At 37.5% G+C, this 14,763-nt stretch overlaps 2 long non-coding RNA genes across 4 annotated transcripts; one reads left to right on the top strand and one right to left on the bottom strand.

The window, feature by feature from the left end:
• The first annotated feature begins 1,943 nt into the window (after positions 1-1,943).
• LOC129747780 (uncharacterized) lies at positions 1,944-6,594 on the top strand. 2 transcript variants are annotated; one of them, XR_008737578.1, is made up of 11 exons: positions 1,944-2,631; positions 2,688-3,253; positions 3,318-3,698; positions 3,757-4,042; positions 4,156-4,452; positions 4,517-4,761; positions 4,926-5,060; positions 5,136-5,402; positions 5,460-5,578; positions 6,127-6,271; positions 6,331-6,594. It is a non-coding gene; the product is annotated as an uncharacterized LOC129747780 (long non-coding RNA). The 2 variants fall into 2 exon arrangements; XR_008737577.1 differs by having other exon boundaries at positions 4,517-5,060.
• A 1,309-nt stretch (positions 6,595-7,903) lies between these two features.
• On the bottom strand, positions 7,904-13,136 carry LOC129747491 (uncharacterized). Of its 2 annotated transcripts, XR_008737512.1 has the most exons (11): positions 12,449-13,136; positions 11,827-12,392; positions 11,382-11,762; positions 11,038-11,323; positions 10,046-10,342; positions 9,737-9,981; positions 9,438-9,572; positions 9,096-9,362; positions 8,920-9,038; positions 8,227-8,371; positions 7,904-8,167 (listed from the first exon to the last, which is right to left on the bottom strand). It is a non-coding gene; the product is annotated as an uncharacterized LOC129747491 (long non-coding RNA). The 2 variants fall into 2 exon arrangements; XR_008737511.1 differs by having other exon boundaries at positions 9,438-9,981.
• Between the last annotated feature and the right edge of the window lie 1,627 nt (positions 13,137-14,763).

Genomic DNA, 14,763 nt, shown 5'->3' on the forward strand with positions numbered 1-14,763 from the left:
ATTCAGTTAAAATCACGACAATTTCTGAAAGAGCTAATTCAGCAGTAAAAATTTTTTTTTGCTAACTGGAAGTAATGGTATATTTTTGCTAAGTGGAGCCTCGAAAGTTTTGTGTGTATGCGGGTGATCCACTGTCAATCTACTTGTTTCGACCTGGGGGAGGAAGACTGAATAAAAAAAGCAAAAAAAAATTCAAACGTCAAATTTCTCTCATTAATCTACCGACCAGTGCGAAGGTTCAAAATTTTACTTTCTTATTTAGTAATTTTTAATAAAACTTTTTTCATGCTGAAAAGCACTTGTTTTGCATAAAACAATGATTTAATTAGGTTTTGTTTTGCTCTGGCAAATTCCTGCATGATCAGGCGTATTATGTCGCTCAAATTTCGTCAAAGTTTTGGAGCTGATAAATAAAAATGGCTTGATTAATGATTGTTCTAAAAATATAGCTAAATCTAAATTTAGCACTTAAACAACTGAGTTACATGACTCACTACACGAAACTGATCATCTAAAGTTAAAATTTGAACGATTACAAATCTTTTCAACAATTGCTGGTTTTTTCCCGAACAGTGAAAAAACGATGCAGAAAACGCCCGCATAATCAATTACAATATATAGAGAATATTCTATATTGTCTCTAAACGTTATCGTTTATTGTAAAGTGAACAGTATATGTACAATAACACAGACCATATTAACAATCTGTATTATGATTATCTGTTAAAGTACCATATGGGGAAAGGGCTGTTAAGCATGTTTACCATTCAAAAAGAGCGATTTTTTCGAACAAATATTTCATGCTACATTATTGGATACGGTTAAAATATCATCCACTTTTGGCGAGCAAAACAATCTACCTGAATGTTCTAGCTACGTTGGAATACAAAATCATAGATTTCATCAACTTCAATGGATATAGTTTGCTTATAGTAGTTTGTAGTAAAAATAACGCTCAATCATACGTTCCGCATATTGTAAAATATTTTTAAAAAGAGCTTCCCTGTACCATAACCAATATAGTTCCAATTCTTTCCCACAAAAAATAAAATAAAATTAAAAAATTTAAATGTTGAGATTTTTATTTTTTATTTCTGATATTATACATGGATTATACAATCTTACCTATTTGTGCAGATCTGCATTGTTCAGCCTTTCAGTAGATTTTTTTTCCGCTCTCCGCTCAGCAGAGATCTTTGTTTCTGTAATTTCATTAGTTTTATTTAATCTCACTAGTTTTTATCGATAATATAATATAGTTTTACTTACTTTTCGCGTTCTGTGTGTTTTTCTCAGCGTGATTCTTTTTTTTCGGAGCCATTTTGAACACAGTTTTCAGTTCCGAACCTGGCGTGGGGTTGCCGACACAAATTTTAACGAAGTGAAGTGAAAATTAGCAGATGCTGAACCCAAGAGCGAAAAAATGCATAAGCTCACAACTACATCTTAAAATAACAATATTACCCTGTCAGGAAGGTTTGCTCAATCGGGCCGATTGCAAAACAGAGATGGCGGCACTCGAATTCTAGCGGTTAGAATTCGGTCCGTTTTCGGCTCGATTTCCATCTGCCTGCTCGATTGCTCGAAAACAGACGATATTTTTTCGCAGTGCTGCGACGCGAACAAAACGAAACACGAGCAGTTTTCAATCGCAGCAATCCGGGTGCGTGTTTGTTTGCTGTACGAAAACGAACCAACGAGAAAACCGTCATTTCAGTCTGGTTTCGTCGCAATGCGAATCATTTTACTGAAAATAAATGGCAATTAGAGTTTTCTTTATCGGTTTTGTAATTGAGTTTATAGTTCGTAAGCCAATATTCAAATTGGTAAGTCGAAGCGCCATTTGCGTTTTTCATTATTTTGAATTAAAATCGAGTATTTGAATATTTAAATATTGACATTGCTCCTTCTCACATTCCGCGTTAAGGTTCGATTGGTCATCATTCGTTGGAACGGCTCGACAAGCAACTAACGTTCCACCGATAACCGGTAGCAAATCCACTCCGTTATCAAACAACAGCAACAGGCATCCAAACAGCAAAACCAGCCGGAAGTTCCGATTAGCCTAGCATTGGGCCAACGAATATCCAAAAATGTCTTCAACTATCCCAAAAAAAAAGTCGGAAGAACTGGAAATGCAGATGGACCAAACAATACATCTAATCCGAATCGAATTCCGCCGCACCCTCATGCATTATCTCCCGGGTAATTTTGTCCGAATCGGATGAAGAAAAATTTGAGACATCGGAATCCGAGCAGTACAGATGTTGTCAGACTGGGATTATTTTTTGTTTAGGAAGATACAAATGATTTTTAAGTTTAATGTCTTCCTGCTTCTCGGAGGTCAGTTATCAAAAACTCAAGGGGTTTCCGGTTTTTCTAAAAGTGGAAGTAGTAGTATCGCAAATTGCTGACAGTGTTGAATAGAAGGAAGTTTTTGACGCTTTGTCCATCTGCTGAAAGGAAAAGTGCTTCTGAACTTGTGACCTCTAAGATGCAAGAAACACTCAAATTACATGAGGAGTTGGAGAAAGTAAATCACTGCGCTTGTGGCCAATTTGCACGATAGGCAAAATGTTATCATGCTAATCTTCATCCTGTGAAAGCATTCTAGAACCCGATCCTCGGAAGGTATGATTACACAAGCAATCATTTGTTTTTTAATTAAAAGTAAACATTCTTTCTAGGTTTGATGGAAATATTAGTCAATGACGCTTAGATTGTTCCCATATAAGCCAAAATGCGCTAACTGATAAAAAATTCAACTCCGAGAGCGACTGTTGTTTTCGGTAAAGTTTTGCAAACGGTTTTGCTTCGATTCCAATGATCAGCGAAAAAGTTAAACATCATCCGACATTTGAACATTCCGTAAAGACATCCAGTTAAGGAGGAGAACTAAAAAAAGTAGCTAACAGTTTAAAATAAGACCAGTAAAGCGACAAACCGGGATCAGCAGAGAAAGGAATGCTCCAATACGATGATGCCGCAGAGTGAGAAACAAATTAGCCAGAAGGTTGTCACCACATAGTGCTTGCCCTAGCTGTTCCTAGCCTAAAAGTGTGATGTCGCGGGCGGAGAAATCTGACTGGAGCATACCAACAATGTGACCAGGCAGTTGGGTTTTGGAGCAAGCAGGGTTCGTTCTGGTGTTGTCAGACCGGAAGCTTCCAGCATAGATGTGTCGAATGTTGCTCAAATTCAAAGTGTAACCGATAGCAACATTTGGAACACAGCGGAAGATTTGATCAATCAGGTAATCTTTGCAAGCTTTTTTTTTTAAAATAAAAATAATTGAACTTTATTTTTTCATTTACTAGGTCCGCCAAATTTTCCGACACAAATTGGGAGAAACAAATATATCGAGCTCTGTAAAGCAACAGCGGAGATCAGCTAAAAAGCCAACAGTCACCACAATTACAACAGGCTCCAGTGGTTTCGGTTTCAGATCTGGCGGGTTCACATTTGGCTCAACCCCAGCCAAACCAGTAGCTATGCCGTCCCGTCAGTTAAATCAAATCCATTTCCAAGCTTGGAATCGTTTTAATTTGGACATAAGCGATTCCCAGAAGTCCTACGGGGAAATGTTACCATCAGCAGCCTTAGCACCGGATCGTTAGCCATATTTGGTTCAGGAACGGCAACTGATGGAAAAATTTGCAGAATCAATCCAAATATTTAAGGATCCATCGCAGCGCCAGGTTAATTGTCTTATTAAAAGATTTTCAAATTTTAATTATTGTAAATATTCATCTACAGACATTCTTCAAGCTCGTTCCAGACCAGTTGTTGTAAAAAACTCCATGCATTGGATTTTGATCGGAGCTGACGAAAATTATTTACCACCTCATAAAAACAAGAAATTCCAAAACAATAATGGACTGGCTCGACCAATTGGGAAGCAATTGCCTTCGACGGAAGTGAATTCATGTTCCCATAAGCTTACTGAGACGAGCGATCGCAAACTACCAGCCAGTAGGTAACAAGGCACAGTTAGCAAGTTAGTCGGTTATCCACTCAGGCCATTCCCCCAAATATTATTGCGGTAAGTTGAATATTCTTTTTGTTGATATGCTAATAATATGACCCTAGCGGCCCCAAAACAGGGACAACTTCAAAGAAAAAAGTTAATAATGTTGTGTAATTTGGTTTTAAAAGGGCTCTGCTGGAGTTGGTAAAAACGATCCTTTGCATGGTTCGCATTCTGCTGGCTGAAAATTTTCGGGAAGTCGCAATCGTGCTGAATGCTTCTAGCGTACGTAGAATTGATGTGGTCCAGGACAAGATTGAAATGTTCGCTCAACAGAAGGTTACTCCCATAGGGTCGGCACAAGTTTGTCATTTTGAACGAAGCCGATAGCATGGCCGAGGATGCTCAGCAAGCGGGATGGCGATTTGATTGCGGATCATTTCTTGAGCTGCGGATTAATAAGAACTAAAAGTTGCTGCCAAGATGTGAGGTGTTTTAAATCCTTTTGATTTGTTTTGTTGACACTATAATCACTTGATTCTATTCTAGGTTCATTGGCGTTTTCAACATTATAGGTAACACCGTCAACACAGAATCCCAAAGCAGTCTTATACCGTATTTGTTTACGCCGAGTGTTGCTCTAGTGTTGCACTGGTGCACCACTAGGTGCTGTCAAACTGTTTGTTTATTCGGACGGTGTTGCACTGGTTTTGACCTGGTGTTACACTGACATCGGGCGATAGTGCCCCGAAAATTTTATATAATATGATAATGAAATATCTGCAAAGGATTGTGTAAGTAGAAATAACACAGAGAAATACTAAGTCTATCGAATCATCGATTGTGTCATTTTGATTGTTGCAACGAATCACATGAAACCTCTGGGGCTCATAACTGTAACCAAAGTGACGCAACGTCTTATATGAACTATGATTTATGATAAAGATGTTCCCCACAGAATTTTCGAGAACGAAAAAAATGGGTCACGCAAGACTCTTTCTACCAGCTACGATTAAGGTTCTGCAACCGCAGACTCATTGAATATTAGAAATTACGATGATGGTTTTGATCATGGGTCAGGTATCACAGTCTGGTAAGCTCTATATATGTCTTCATAAAACTGAGATGTTGAAAAAATTATCACTCAAAATACTTTTTATTTTTCTAGATTTTCTAGAACAGAGATTCAAGCTTAACGGTTTGCCTGAGCAGTATAGTTTCAAAGAATTTGACAGTGTACGCAGAAGCTGCTTGATATGAGTGAAGCACCAACAAAAAACCAAAAGTCAACCCAATTGAGAGCTGGAGAGAAGAATCTCAGCATCATGGCTTATTTAAAAATATTTTACGATCTGAAGCGGCCGAAAACATATAAAGTTTTAAAATCGTTGAATATCTGGATTCTCAGGTGGCCTCTTGTTCATAAGAAATTCAGGTATAAATAGTGTACTTTACATTTACAGTTGTAAGATTCTTTTATAACTTTTTTTAGAATTGAATTGGATCGAAAGGGAGGGAGCTTAATCAGTTTGTGAAGTCGGTTACCAATTCCTACATCAAATAATAAACCGCTGATGATCTATCTTATGACAACCTTTTCGGATCAGCACGGTTAGTCTGTTACATCTAAGTCAAATTAAAAGCATCCCAGAACATTTTGAGATTTGAACTTATATGGGTATAAGTGCTACTAAGACTCTGGTTATAGTTTCCAGTTGTCATAAGATACATAATTATTCGTATATAATTCAAGTTGTCAGTTCATGTTATGTACACCTGTATTACTCAAAAAATGAACTCAGAAATGTATCCTATGCTTCAATTTTAATTTTATAATTACTGGGTGAATGATCATATGAAATAAAATTAAGTTTGAAAAATACTAAGAGTAGGTGCCAATTTTTCGAATTTTTCGTTGGAAATTTGTTTATTATTCATTGTCTTATTAGATACACATAATTTTTTTTTAAGTTAAGCTCCTAATTCCAAGCACCAATAAATTCAATTAAACCTGCTGGAGTAAAATAAGACTTGAACTATATAAGTAGTTGTTACATTATGTGATATTAAAAATTGAACTTCAAATCATTTTAAATCAAATATTCAAAACAGGCTTAACAGTTTTATTAAAATTTTACAATATTATTTCATATTTCCAGGCCTGAGTACCTTAACTTTCTTACTCCTAAGTTTTTCCCAGCCAAGCTACCGTTGCTGACAACGTCGATTTTAATATTCCAGAATTTCGTGCCATCACCACCGTTCGGCTTAAAATTGTTTAAAACACAACACCAGCTCCATAACGTATGATAAATTTGTAACACAACAATTACTATATACATTAATGTTTTTTTTATTTACAGAGCTCAACGGTGCAAAGAAAAGATGTATGAGGCCAAATTTTGCTCCCTACTTTTGTCGGTGGATGAATCCCTCGAGCAAACGTGCGATCTCCGGATGGGAGTTTGTTTTTTTGGCATCAGCAACGCGATTCCCATCCGCAGAATGATTCCAGTATTATGACTTCTTATAGCCATATTGCTTTTAACAAAAAGCGTCAAAGTTTGGAATTCTATTGGATGAGCGGCTCGAGGAAAATGCATTTCGAAAAATGCAATGATAATTGTTTGTTGTAGTAATTACTTTTTATTTGATTTGGATTATTTTGATAAAATTGTACCAAAAAAAAACATTGAAAAATAAAAATTTAGATTTTTAAAAACTGAATGATTGGCAACCCTGGAAACGGCTCGGAAATCCGTTCGTATTCGGTCCGAAATCGGTTCTTTTTTTTGAAATGGACTCTATAACAATCGGCCCAGAAACGGTTCGAAAAATTGTTCGGATTCGGTCCGAAATCGGTCCTTTTTTTCGGATGGATGCTATGGCAATCGACCCAGAATCGGTTCGAAAAATCGTTCAGTTTCGGTCCGATATCGGTCCTTTTTTTCGGATGGACACTATGGCAATCGGTCCAGAAACGGTTCGAAAACCCGTTTGGTTTCGGTCCGAAATCGGTTCTTTATTTCGGAGGGATGATGGCAATCGGCCCAGAAACAGTTCGAAAACCGTTCAGATTCGGTTGGAAATCGGTTCGCTTGTTTTGACATTTGATCTGCTCGAACTGGTTGAAAAAACTTATCGTCGTCCGAAAAAGTGTTTCATTTTCGCGCGATTTTGTACTAAACTCGGCCCGATTTCTTATACGATTTCGGGCCGATCGAGCAGATGAACGAACAAAAATCGGGCCGATTTCGGGCGATTTTTCCTGTCTGGGTAATAACTACCCAGACAGGAAAAATCGCCCGAAATCGGCCCGATTTTTGTTCGTTCATCTGCTCGATCGGCCCGAAATCGTATAAGAAATCGGGCCGAGTTTAGTACAAAATCGCGCGAAAATGAAACACTTTTTCGGACGACGATAAGTTTTTTCAACCAGTTCGAGCAGATCAAATGTCAAAACAAGCGAACCGATTTCCAACCGAATCTGAACGGTTTTCGAACTGTTTCTGGGCCGATTGCCATCATCCCTCCGAAATAAAGAACCGATTTCGGACCGAAACCAAACGGGTTTTCGAACCGTTTCTGGACCGATTGCCATAGTGTCCATCCGAAAAAAAGGACCGATATCGGACCGAAACTGAACGATTTTTCGAACCGATTCTGGGTCGATTGCCATAGCATCCATCCGAAAAAAAGGACCGATTTCGGACCGAATCCGAACAATTTTTCGAACCGTTTCTGGGCCGATTGTTATAGAGTCCATTTCAAAAAAAAGAACCGATTTCGGACCGAATACGAACGGATTTCCGAGCCGTTTCCAGGGTTGCCAATCATTCAGTTTTTAAAAATCTAAATTTTTATTTTTCAATGTTTTTTTTTGGTACAATTTTATCAAAATAATCCAAATCAAATAAAAAGTAATTACTACAACAAACAATTATCATTGCATTTTTCGAAATGCATTTTCCTCGAGCCGCTCATCCAATAGAATTCCAAACTTTGACGCTTTTTGTTAAAAGCAATATGGCTATAAGAAGTCATAATACTGGAATCATTCTGCGGATGGGAATCGCGTTGCTGATGCCAAAAAAACAAACTCCCATCCGGAGATCGCACGTTTGCTCGAGGGATTCATCCACCGACAAAAGTAGGGAGCAAAATTTGGCCTCATACATCTTTTCTTTGCACCGTTGAGCTCTGTAAATAAAAAAAACATTAATGTATATAGTAATTGTTGTGTTACAAATTTATCATACGTTATGGAGCTGGTGTTGTGTTTTAAACAATTTTAAGCCGAACGGTGGTGATGGCACGAAATTCTGGAATATTAAAATCGACGTTGTCAGCAACGGTAGCTTGGCTGGGAAAAACTTAGGAGTAAGAAAGTTAAGGTACTCAGGCCTGGAAATATGAAATAATATTGTAAAATTTTAATAAAACTGTTAAGCCTGTTTTGAATATTTGATTTAAAATGATTTGAAGTTCAATTTTTAATATCACATAATGTAACAACTACTTATATAGTTCAAGTCCTATTTTACTCCAGCAGGTTTAATTGAATTTATTGGTGCTTGGAATTAGGAGCTTAACTTAAAAAAAAATTATGTGTATCTAATAAGACAATGAATAATAAACAAATTTCCAACGAAAAATTCGAAAAATTGGCACCTACTCTTAGTATTTTTCAAACTTAATTTTATTTCATATGATCATTCACCCAGTAATTATAAAATTAAAATTGAAGCATAGGATACATTTCTGAGTTCATTTTTTGAGTAATACAGGTGTACATAACATGAACTGACAACTTGAATTATATACGAATAATTATGTATCTTATGACAACTGGAAACTATAACCAGAGTCTTAGTAGCACTTATACCCATATAAGTTCAAATCTCAAAATGTTCTGGGATGCTTTTAATTTGACTTAGATGTAACAGACTAACCGTGCTGATCCGAAAAGGTTGTCATAAGATCGATCATCAGCGGTTTATTATTTGATGTAGGAATTGGTAACCGACTTCACAAACTGATTAAGCTCCCTCCCTTTCGATCCAATTCAATTCTAAAAAAAGTTATAAAAGAATCTTACAACTGTAAATGTAAAGTACACTATTTATACCTGAATTTCTTATGAACAAGAGGCCACCTGAGAATCCAGATATTCAACGATTTTAAAACTTTATATGTTTTCGGCCGCTTCAGATCGTAAAATATTTTTAAATAAGCCATGATGCTGAGATTCTTCTCTCCAGCTCTCAATTGGGTTGACTTTTGGTTTTTTGTTGGTGCTTCACTCATATCAAGCAGCTTCTGCGTACACTGTCAAATTCTTTGAAACTATACTGCTCAGGCAAACCGTTAAGCTTGAATCTCTGTTCTAGAAAATCTAGAAAAATAAAAAGTATTTTGAGTGATAATTTTTTCAACATCTCAGTTTTATGAAGACATATATAGAGCTTACCAGACTGTGATACCTGACCCATGATCAAAACCATCATCGTAATTTCTAATATTCAATGAGTCTGCGGTTGCAGAACCTTAATCGTAGCTGGTAGAAAGAGTCTTGCGTGACCCATTTTTTTCGTTCTCGAAAATTCTGTGGGGAACATCTTTATCATAAATCATAGTTCATATAAGACGTTGCGTCACTTTGGTTACAGTTATGAGCCCCAGAGGTTTCATGTGATTCGTTGCAACAATCAAAATGACACAATCGATGATTCGATAGACTTAGTATTTCTCTGTGTTATTTCTACTTACACAATCCTTTGCAGATATTTCATTATCATATTATATAAAATTTTCGGGGCACTATCGCCCGATGTCAGTGTAACACCAGGTCAAAACCAGTGCAACACCGTCCGAATAAACAAACAGTTTGACAGCACCTAGTGGTGCACCAGTGCAACACTAGAGCAACACTCGGCGTAAACAAATACGGTATAAGACTGCTTTGGGATTCTGTGTTGACGGTGTTACCTATAATGTTGAAAACGCCAATGAACCTAGAATAGAATCAAGTGATTATAGTGTCAACAAAACAAATCAAAAGGATTTAAAACACCTCACATCTTGGCAGCAACTTTTAGTTCTTATTAATCCGCAGCTCAAGAAATGATCCGCAATCAAATCGCCATCCCGCTTGCTGAGCATCCTCGGCCATGCTATCGGCTTCGTTCAAAATGACAAACTTGTGCCGACCCTATGGGAGTAACCTTCTGTTGAGCGAACATTTCAATCTTGTCCTGGACCACATCAATTCTACGTACGCTAGAAGCATTCAGCACGATTGCGACTTCCCGAAAATTTTCAGCCAGCAGAATGCGAACCATGCAAAGGATCGTTTTTACCAACTCCAGCAGAGCCCTTTTAAAACCAAATTACACAACATTATTAACTTTTTTCTTTGAAGTTGTCCCTGTTTTGGGGCCGCTAGGGTCATATTATTAGCACACACTCATTTGGCGCAACACCTTAAACTTGTAAAATTGACCCATTATTGCGAACAGCCGAGATCTGTCAAAAAAAGTGTCGTTTCCTCGAGTCAATTCTACACATTATTTAGAAAAGCTGGCTTACTAAATAAAGGGTAGTTTTTTAACTTGTCATTCAGAATATAGAACTCTTTCTGCCGTAACCGATCTCGTTCGACGATTCAATGAATCGGTTAATGCTGAAAGATCAGTTCAGTTGATTGAGTTGATAGAATATTTTCCTACTCTGTAACAGGAGCATGAAAATTATACCTTGCCGAATACAGAAATTCAAAACAAACTGATTTGTTTTTATTATTTTCTTTCCATCCTTCTGACACTTTAAGGGCTAACATCAAAGGGCTGACATCGCAGAGCGGGCTTCCAAAATAATGTGTAAATTTTACATGCTTACATTACTAATTTTCACCTCTGCTTTGACGTACATGCTGTGTACACTATGAGGGGTACAAGGACTTTACATGAAAAAGGAGTTAACCCAGTCTTTTCCGATAACGGGTCAAAACTACACTATAAGGGGTTGCGCCAGATGAGTGTGCATATCAACAAAAAGAATATTCAACTTACCGCAATAATATTTGGGGGAATGGCCTGAGTGGATAACCGACTAACTTGCTAACTGTGCCTTGTTACCTACTGGCTGGTAGTTTGCGATCGCTCGTCTCAGTAAGCTTATGGGAACATGAATTCACTTCCGTCGAAGGCAATTGCTTCCCAATTGGTCGAGCCAGTCCATTATTGTTTTGGAATTTCTTGTTTTTATGAGGTGGTAAATAATTTTCGTCAGCTCCGATCAAAATCCAATGCATGGAGTTTTTTACAACAACTGGTCTGGAACGAGCTTGAAGAATGTCTGTAGATGAATATTTACAATAATTAAAATTTGAAAATCTTTTAATAAGACAATTAACCTGGCGCTGCGATGGATCCTTAAATATTTGGATTGATTCTGCAAATTTTTCCATCAGTTGCCGTTCCTGAACCAAATATGGCTAACGATCCGGTGCTAAGGCTGCTGATGGTAACATTTCCCCGTAGGACTTCTGGGAATCGCTTATGTCCAAATTAAAACGATTCCAAGCTTGGAAATGGATTTGATTTAACTGACGGGACGGCATAGCTACTGGTTTGGCTGGGGTTGAGCCAAATGTGAACCCGCCAGATCTGAAACCGAAACCACTGGAGCCTGTTGTAATTGTGGTGACTGTTGGCTTTTTAGCTGATCTCCGCTGTTGCTTTACAGAGCTCGATATATTTGTTTCTCCCAATTTGTGTCGGAAAATTTGGCGGACCTAGTAAATGAAAAAATAAAGTTCAATTATTTTTATTTTAAAAAAAAAAGCTTGCAAAGATTACCTGATTGATCAAATCTTCCGCTGTGTTCCAAATGTTGCTATCGGTTACACTTTGAATTTGAGCAACATTCGACACATCTATGCTGGAAGCTTCCGGTCTGACAACACCAGAACGAACCCTGCTTGCTCCAAAACCCAACTGCCTGGTCACATTGTTGGTATGCTCCAGTCAGATTTCTCCGCCCGCGACATCACACTTTTAGGCTAGGAACAGCTAGGGCAAGCACTATGTGGTGACAACCTTCTGGCTAATTTGTTTCTCACTCTGCGGCATCATCGTATTGGAGCATTCCTTTCTCTGCTGATCCCGGTTTGTCGCTTTACTGGTCTTATTTTAAACTGTTAGCTACTTTTTTTAGTTCTCCTCCTTAACTGGATGTCTTTACGGAATGTTCAAATGTCGGATGATGTTTAACTTTTTCGCTGATCATTGGAATCGAAGCAAAACCGTTTGCAAAACTTTACCGAAAACAACAGTCGCTCTCGGAGTTGAATTTTTTATCAGTTAGCGCATTTTGGCTTATATGGGAACAATCTAAGCGTCATTGACTAATATTTCCATCAAACCTAGAAAGAATGTTTACTTTTAATTAAAAAACAAATGATTGCTTGTGTAATCATACCTTCCGAGGATCGGGTTCTAGAATGCTTTCACAGGATGAAGATTAGCATGATAACATTTTGCCTATCGTGCAAATTGGCCACAAGCGCAGTGATTTACTTTCTCCAACTCCTCATGTAATTTGAGTGTTTCTTGCATCTTAGAGGTCACAAGTTCAGAAGCACTTTTCCTTTCAGCAGATGGACAAAGCGTCAAAAACTTCCTTCTATTCAACACTGTCAGCAATTTGCGATACTACTACTTCCACTTTTAGAAAAACCGGAAACCCCTTGAGTTTTTGATAACTGACCTCCGAGAAGCAGGAAGACATTAAACTTAAAAATCATTTGTATCTTCCTAAACAAAAAATAATCCCAGTCTGACAACATCTGTACTGCTCGGATTCCGATGTCTCAAATTTTTCTTCATCCGATTCGGACAAAATTACCCGGGAGATAATGCATGAGGGTGCGGCGGAATTCGATTCGGATTAGATGTATTGTTTGGTCCATCTGCATTTCCAGTTCTTCCGACTTTTTTTTTGGGATAGTTGAAGACATTTTTGGATATTCGTTGGCCCAATGCTAGGCTAATCGGAACTTCCGGCTGGTTTTGCTGTTTGGATGCCTGTTGCTGTTGTTTGATAACGGAGTGGATTTGCTACCGGTTATCGGTGGAACGTTAGTTGCTTGTCGAGCCGTTCCAACGAATGATGACCAATCGAACCTTAACGCGGAATGTGAGAAGGAGCAATGTCAATATTTAAATATTCAAATACTCGATTTTAATTCAAAATAATGAAAAACGCAAATGGCGCTTCGACTTACCAATTTGAATATTGGCTTACGAACTATAAACTCAATTACAAAACCGATAAAGAAAACTCTAATTGCCATTTATTTTCAGTAAAATGATTCGCATTGCGACGAAACCAGACTGAAATGACGGTTTTCTCGTTGGTTCGTTTTCGTACAGCAAACAAACACGCACCCGGATTGCTGCGATTGAAAACTGCTCGTGTTTCGTTTTGTTCGCGTCGCAGCACTGCGAAAAAATATCGTCTGTTTTCGAGCAATCGAGCAGGCAGATGGAAATCGAGCCGAAAACGGACCGAATTCTAACCGCTAGAATTCGAGTGCCGCCATCTCTGTTTTGCAATCGGCCCGATTGAGCAAACCTTCCTGACAGGGTATCCGCAAGAGGTGAAATCAAGCGTAACATTTCATAAGGGCGAAACTTGCAGTTACCTCGAAACGAGAAAAACGCGTTCGAAATTTTGGAACACAAATTTAAATCCTATTTAGTAATGAAATAACCAAATATCAATCTTTTTGCGTAAGAATCAAAAAAATGTGAAGGTTTACAGTTCCTGATACTCATTTTTTCAAAATTGTTTTCCGTTTTCAAGAAATTCCACTTTTAATGTGTTCCGCCCTTTTGAAATTGCTTTGTGAGTTACGCCTCTCACCAATACGGACCAATGAGTTTTGACAAACTAGTTTCGCCTGCAAGATAAGACTGTTTTTATTTACGTTTGAAGTTACGCCCTACGATTCCAAATCTTACAAAAAGGTTTTAAAACTTGTAAAGCTTCGTCGGAAGTTCAATATCGCCTTAAAATATTGCAGTGGCATGTGCTACATAACAAAAAAAAACAGGCTTGATTAGAAGTGTGCGGATTTCAGTGGGATTTTGCAAACAAAACAACGGGTGAAGAAATACTTTGACCGGTGAGTAAAATGTTTTAGTTTCTATTTTCAAATGCTCATATTTTTAAACTACTTTCAGGATAGTTTTTGAACCCAACGCTTTTCCACTATACCTATAAACTGTTTCTAAAAGTTATTGTCGAAAAGAATGGATTTGGATTCCCTAGGAGCAGATTAAGGTTGATTGCAACAGGAGCCGACATGGACAGACGGTTGAATTTTAAGTGTTTAGTTATGTAGTTTTGTTAGTCAGAATTGTGCGTTTTTTTTTGCTTTTGCTTTGTTATTATATTGTCTGAGATAGTAAATGATAGCCCCCAGTAGAGTTTTGCAAGGGATTTAGAATAACAGGGAGAATGTTATTCCAGTTCAATCATGATATTCCTGGATTTTTTTGTAGTGACTAAAATTCAAGTGAAATAAAAGTTTTATCATATATGAAGAAAAAAACAAGTTTTAATAGAATTTGAAAGGAATAATATATTTTACAAGCACAATCAAAACTATTTACAAACTTATCTGTATCTAGCATAACTTTTTGATTTGTTCCAGTTGTTCTATATCTGCCCTGGGATTACCGAATACTGGAGTTTTATTTATTGAAGGGTTTGAAAGTGCCACTAATGAA

The sequence above is a fragment of the Uranotaenia lowii genome, chromosome 2 (assembly GCF_029784155.1).
Source record: "Uranotaenia lowii strain MFRU-FL chromosome 2, ASM2978415v1, whole genome shotgun sequence".
NCBI lineage: Eukaryota > Metazoa > Arthropoda > Insecta > Diptera > Culicidae > Uranotaenia > Uranotaenia lowii.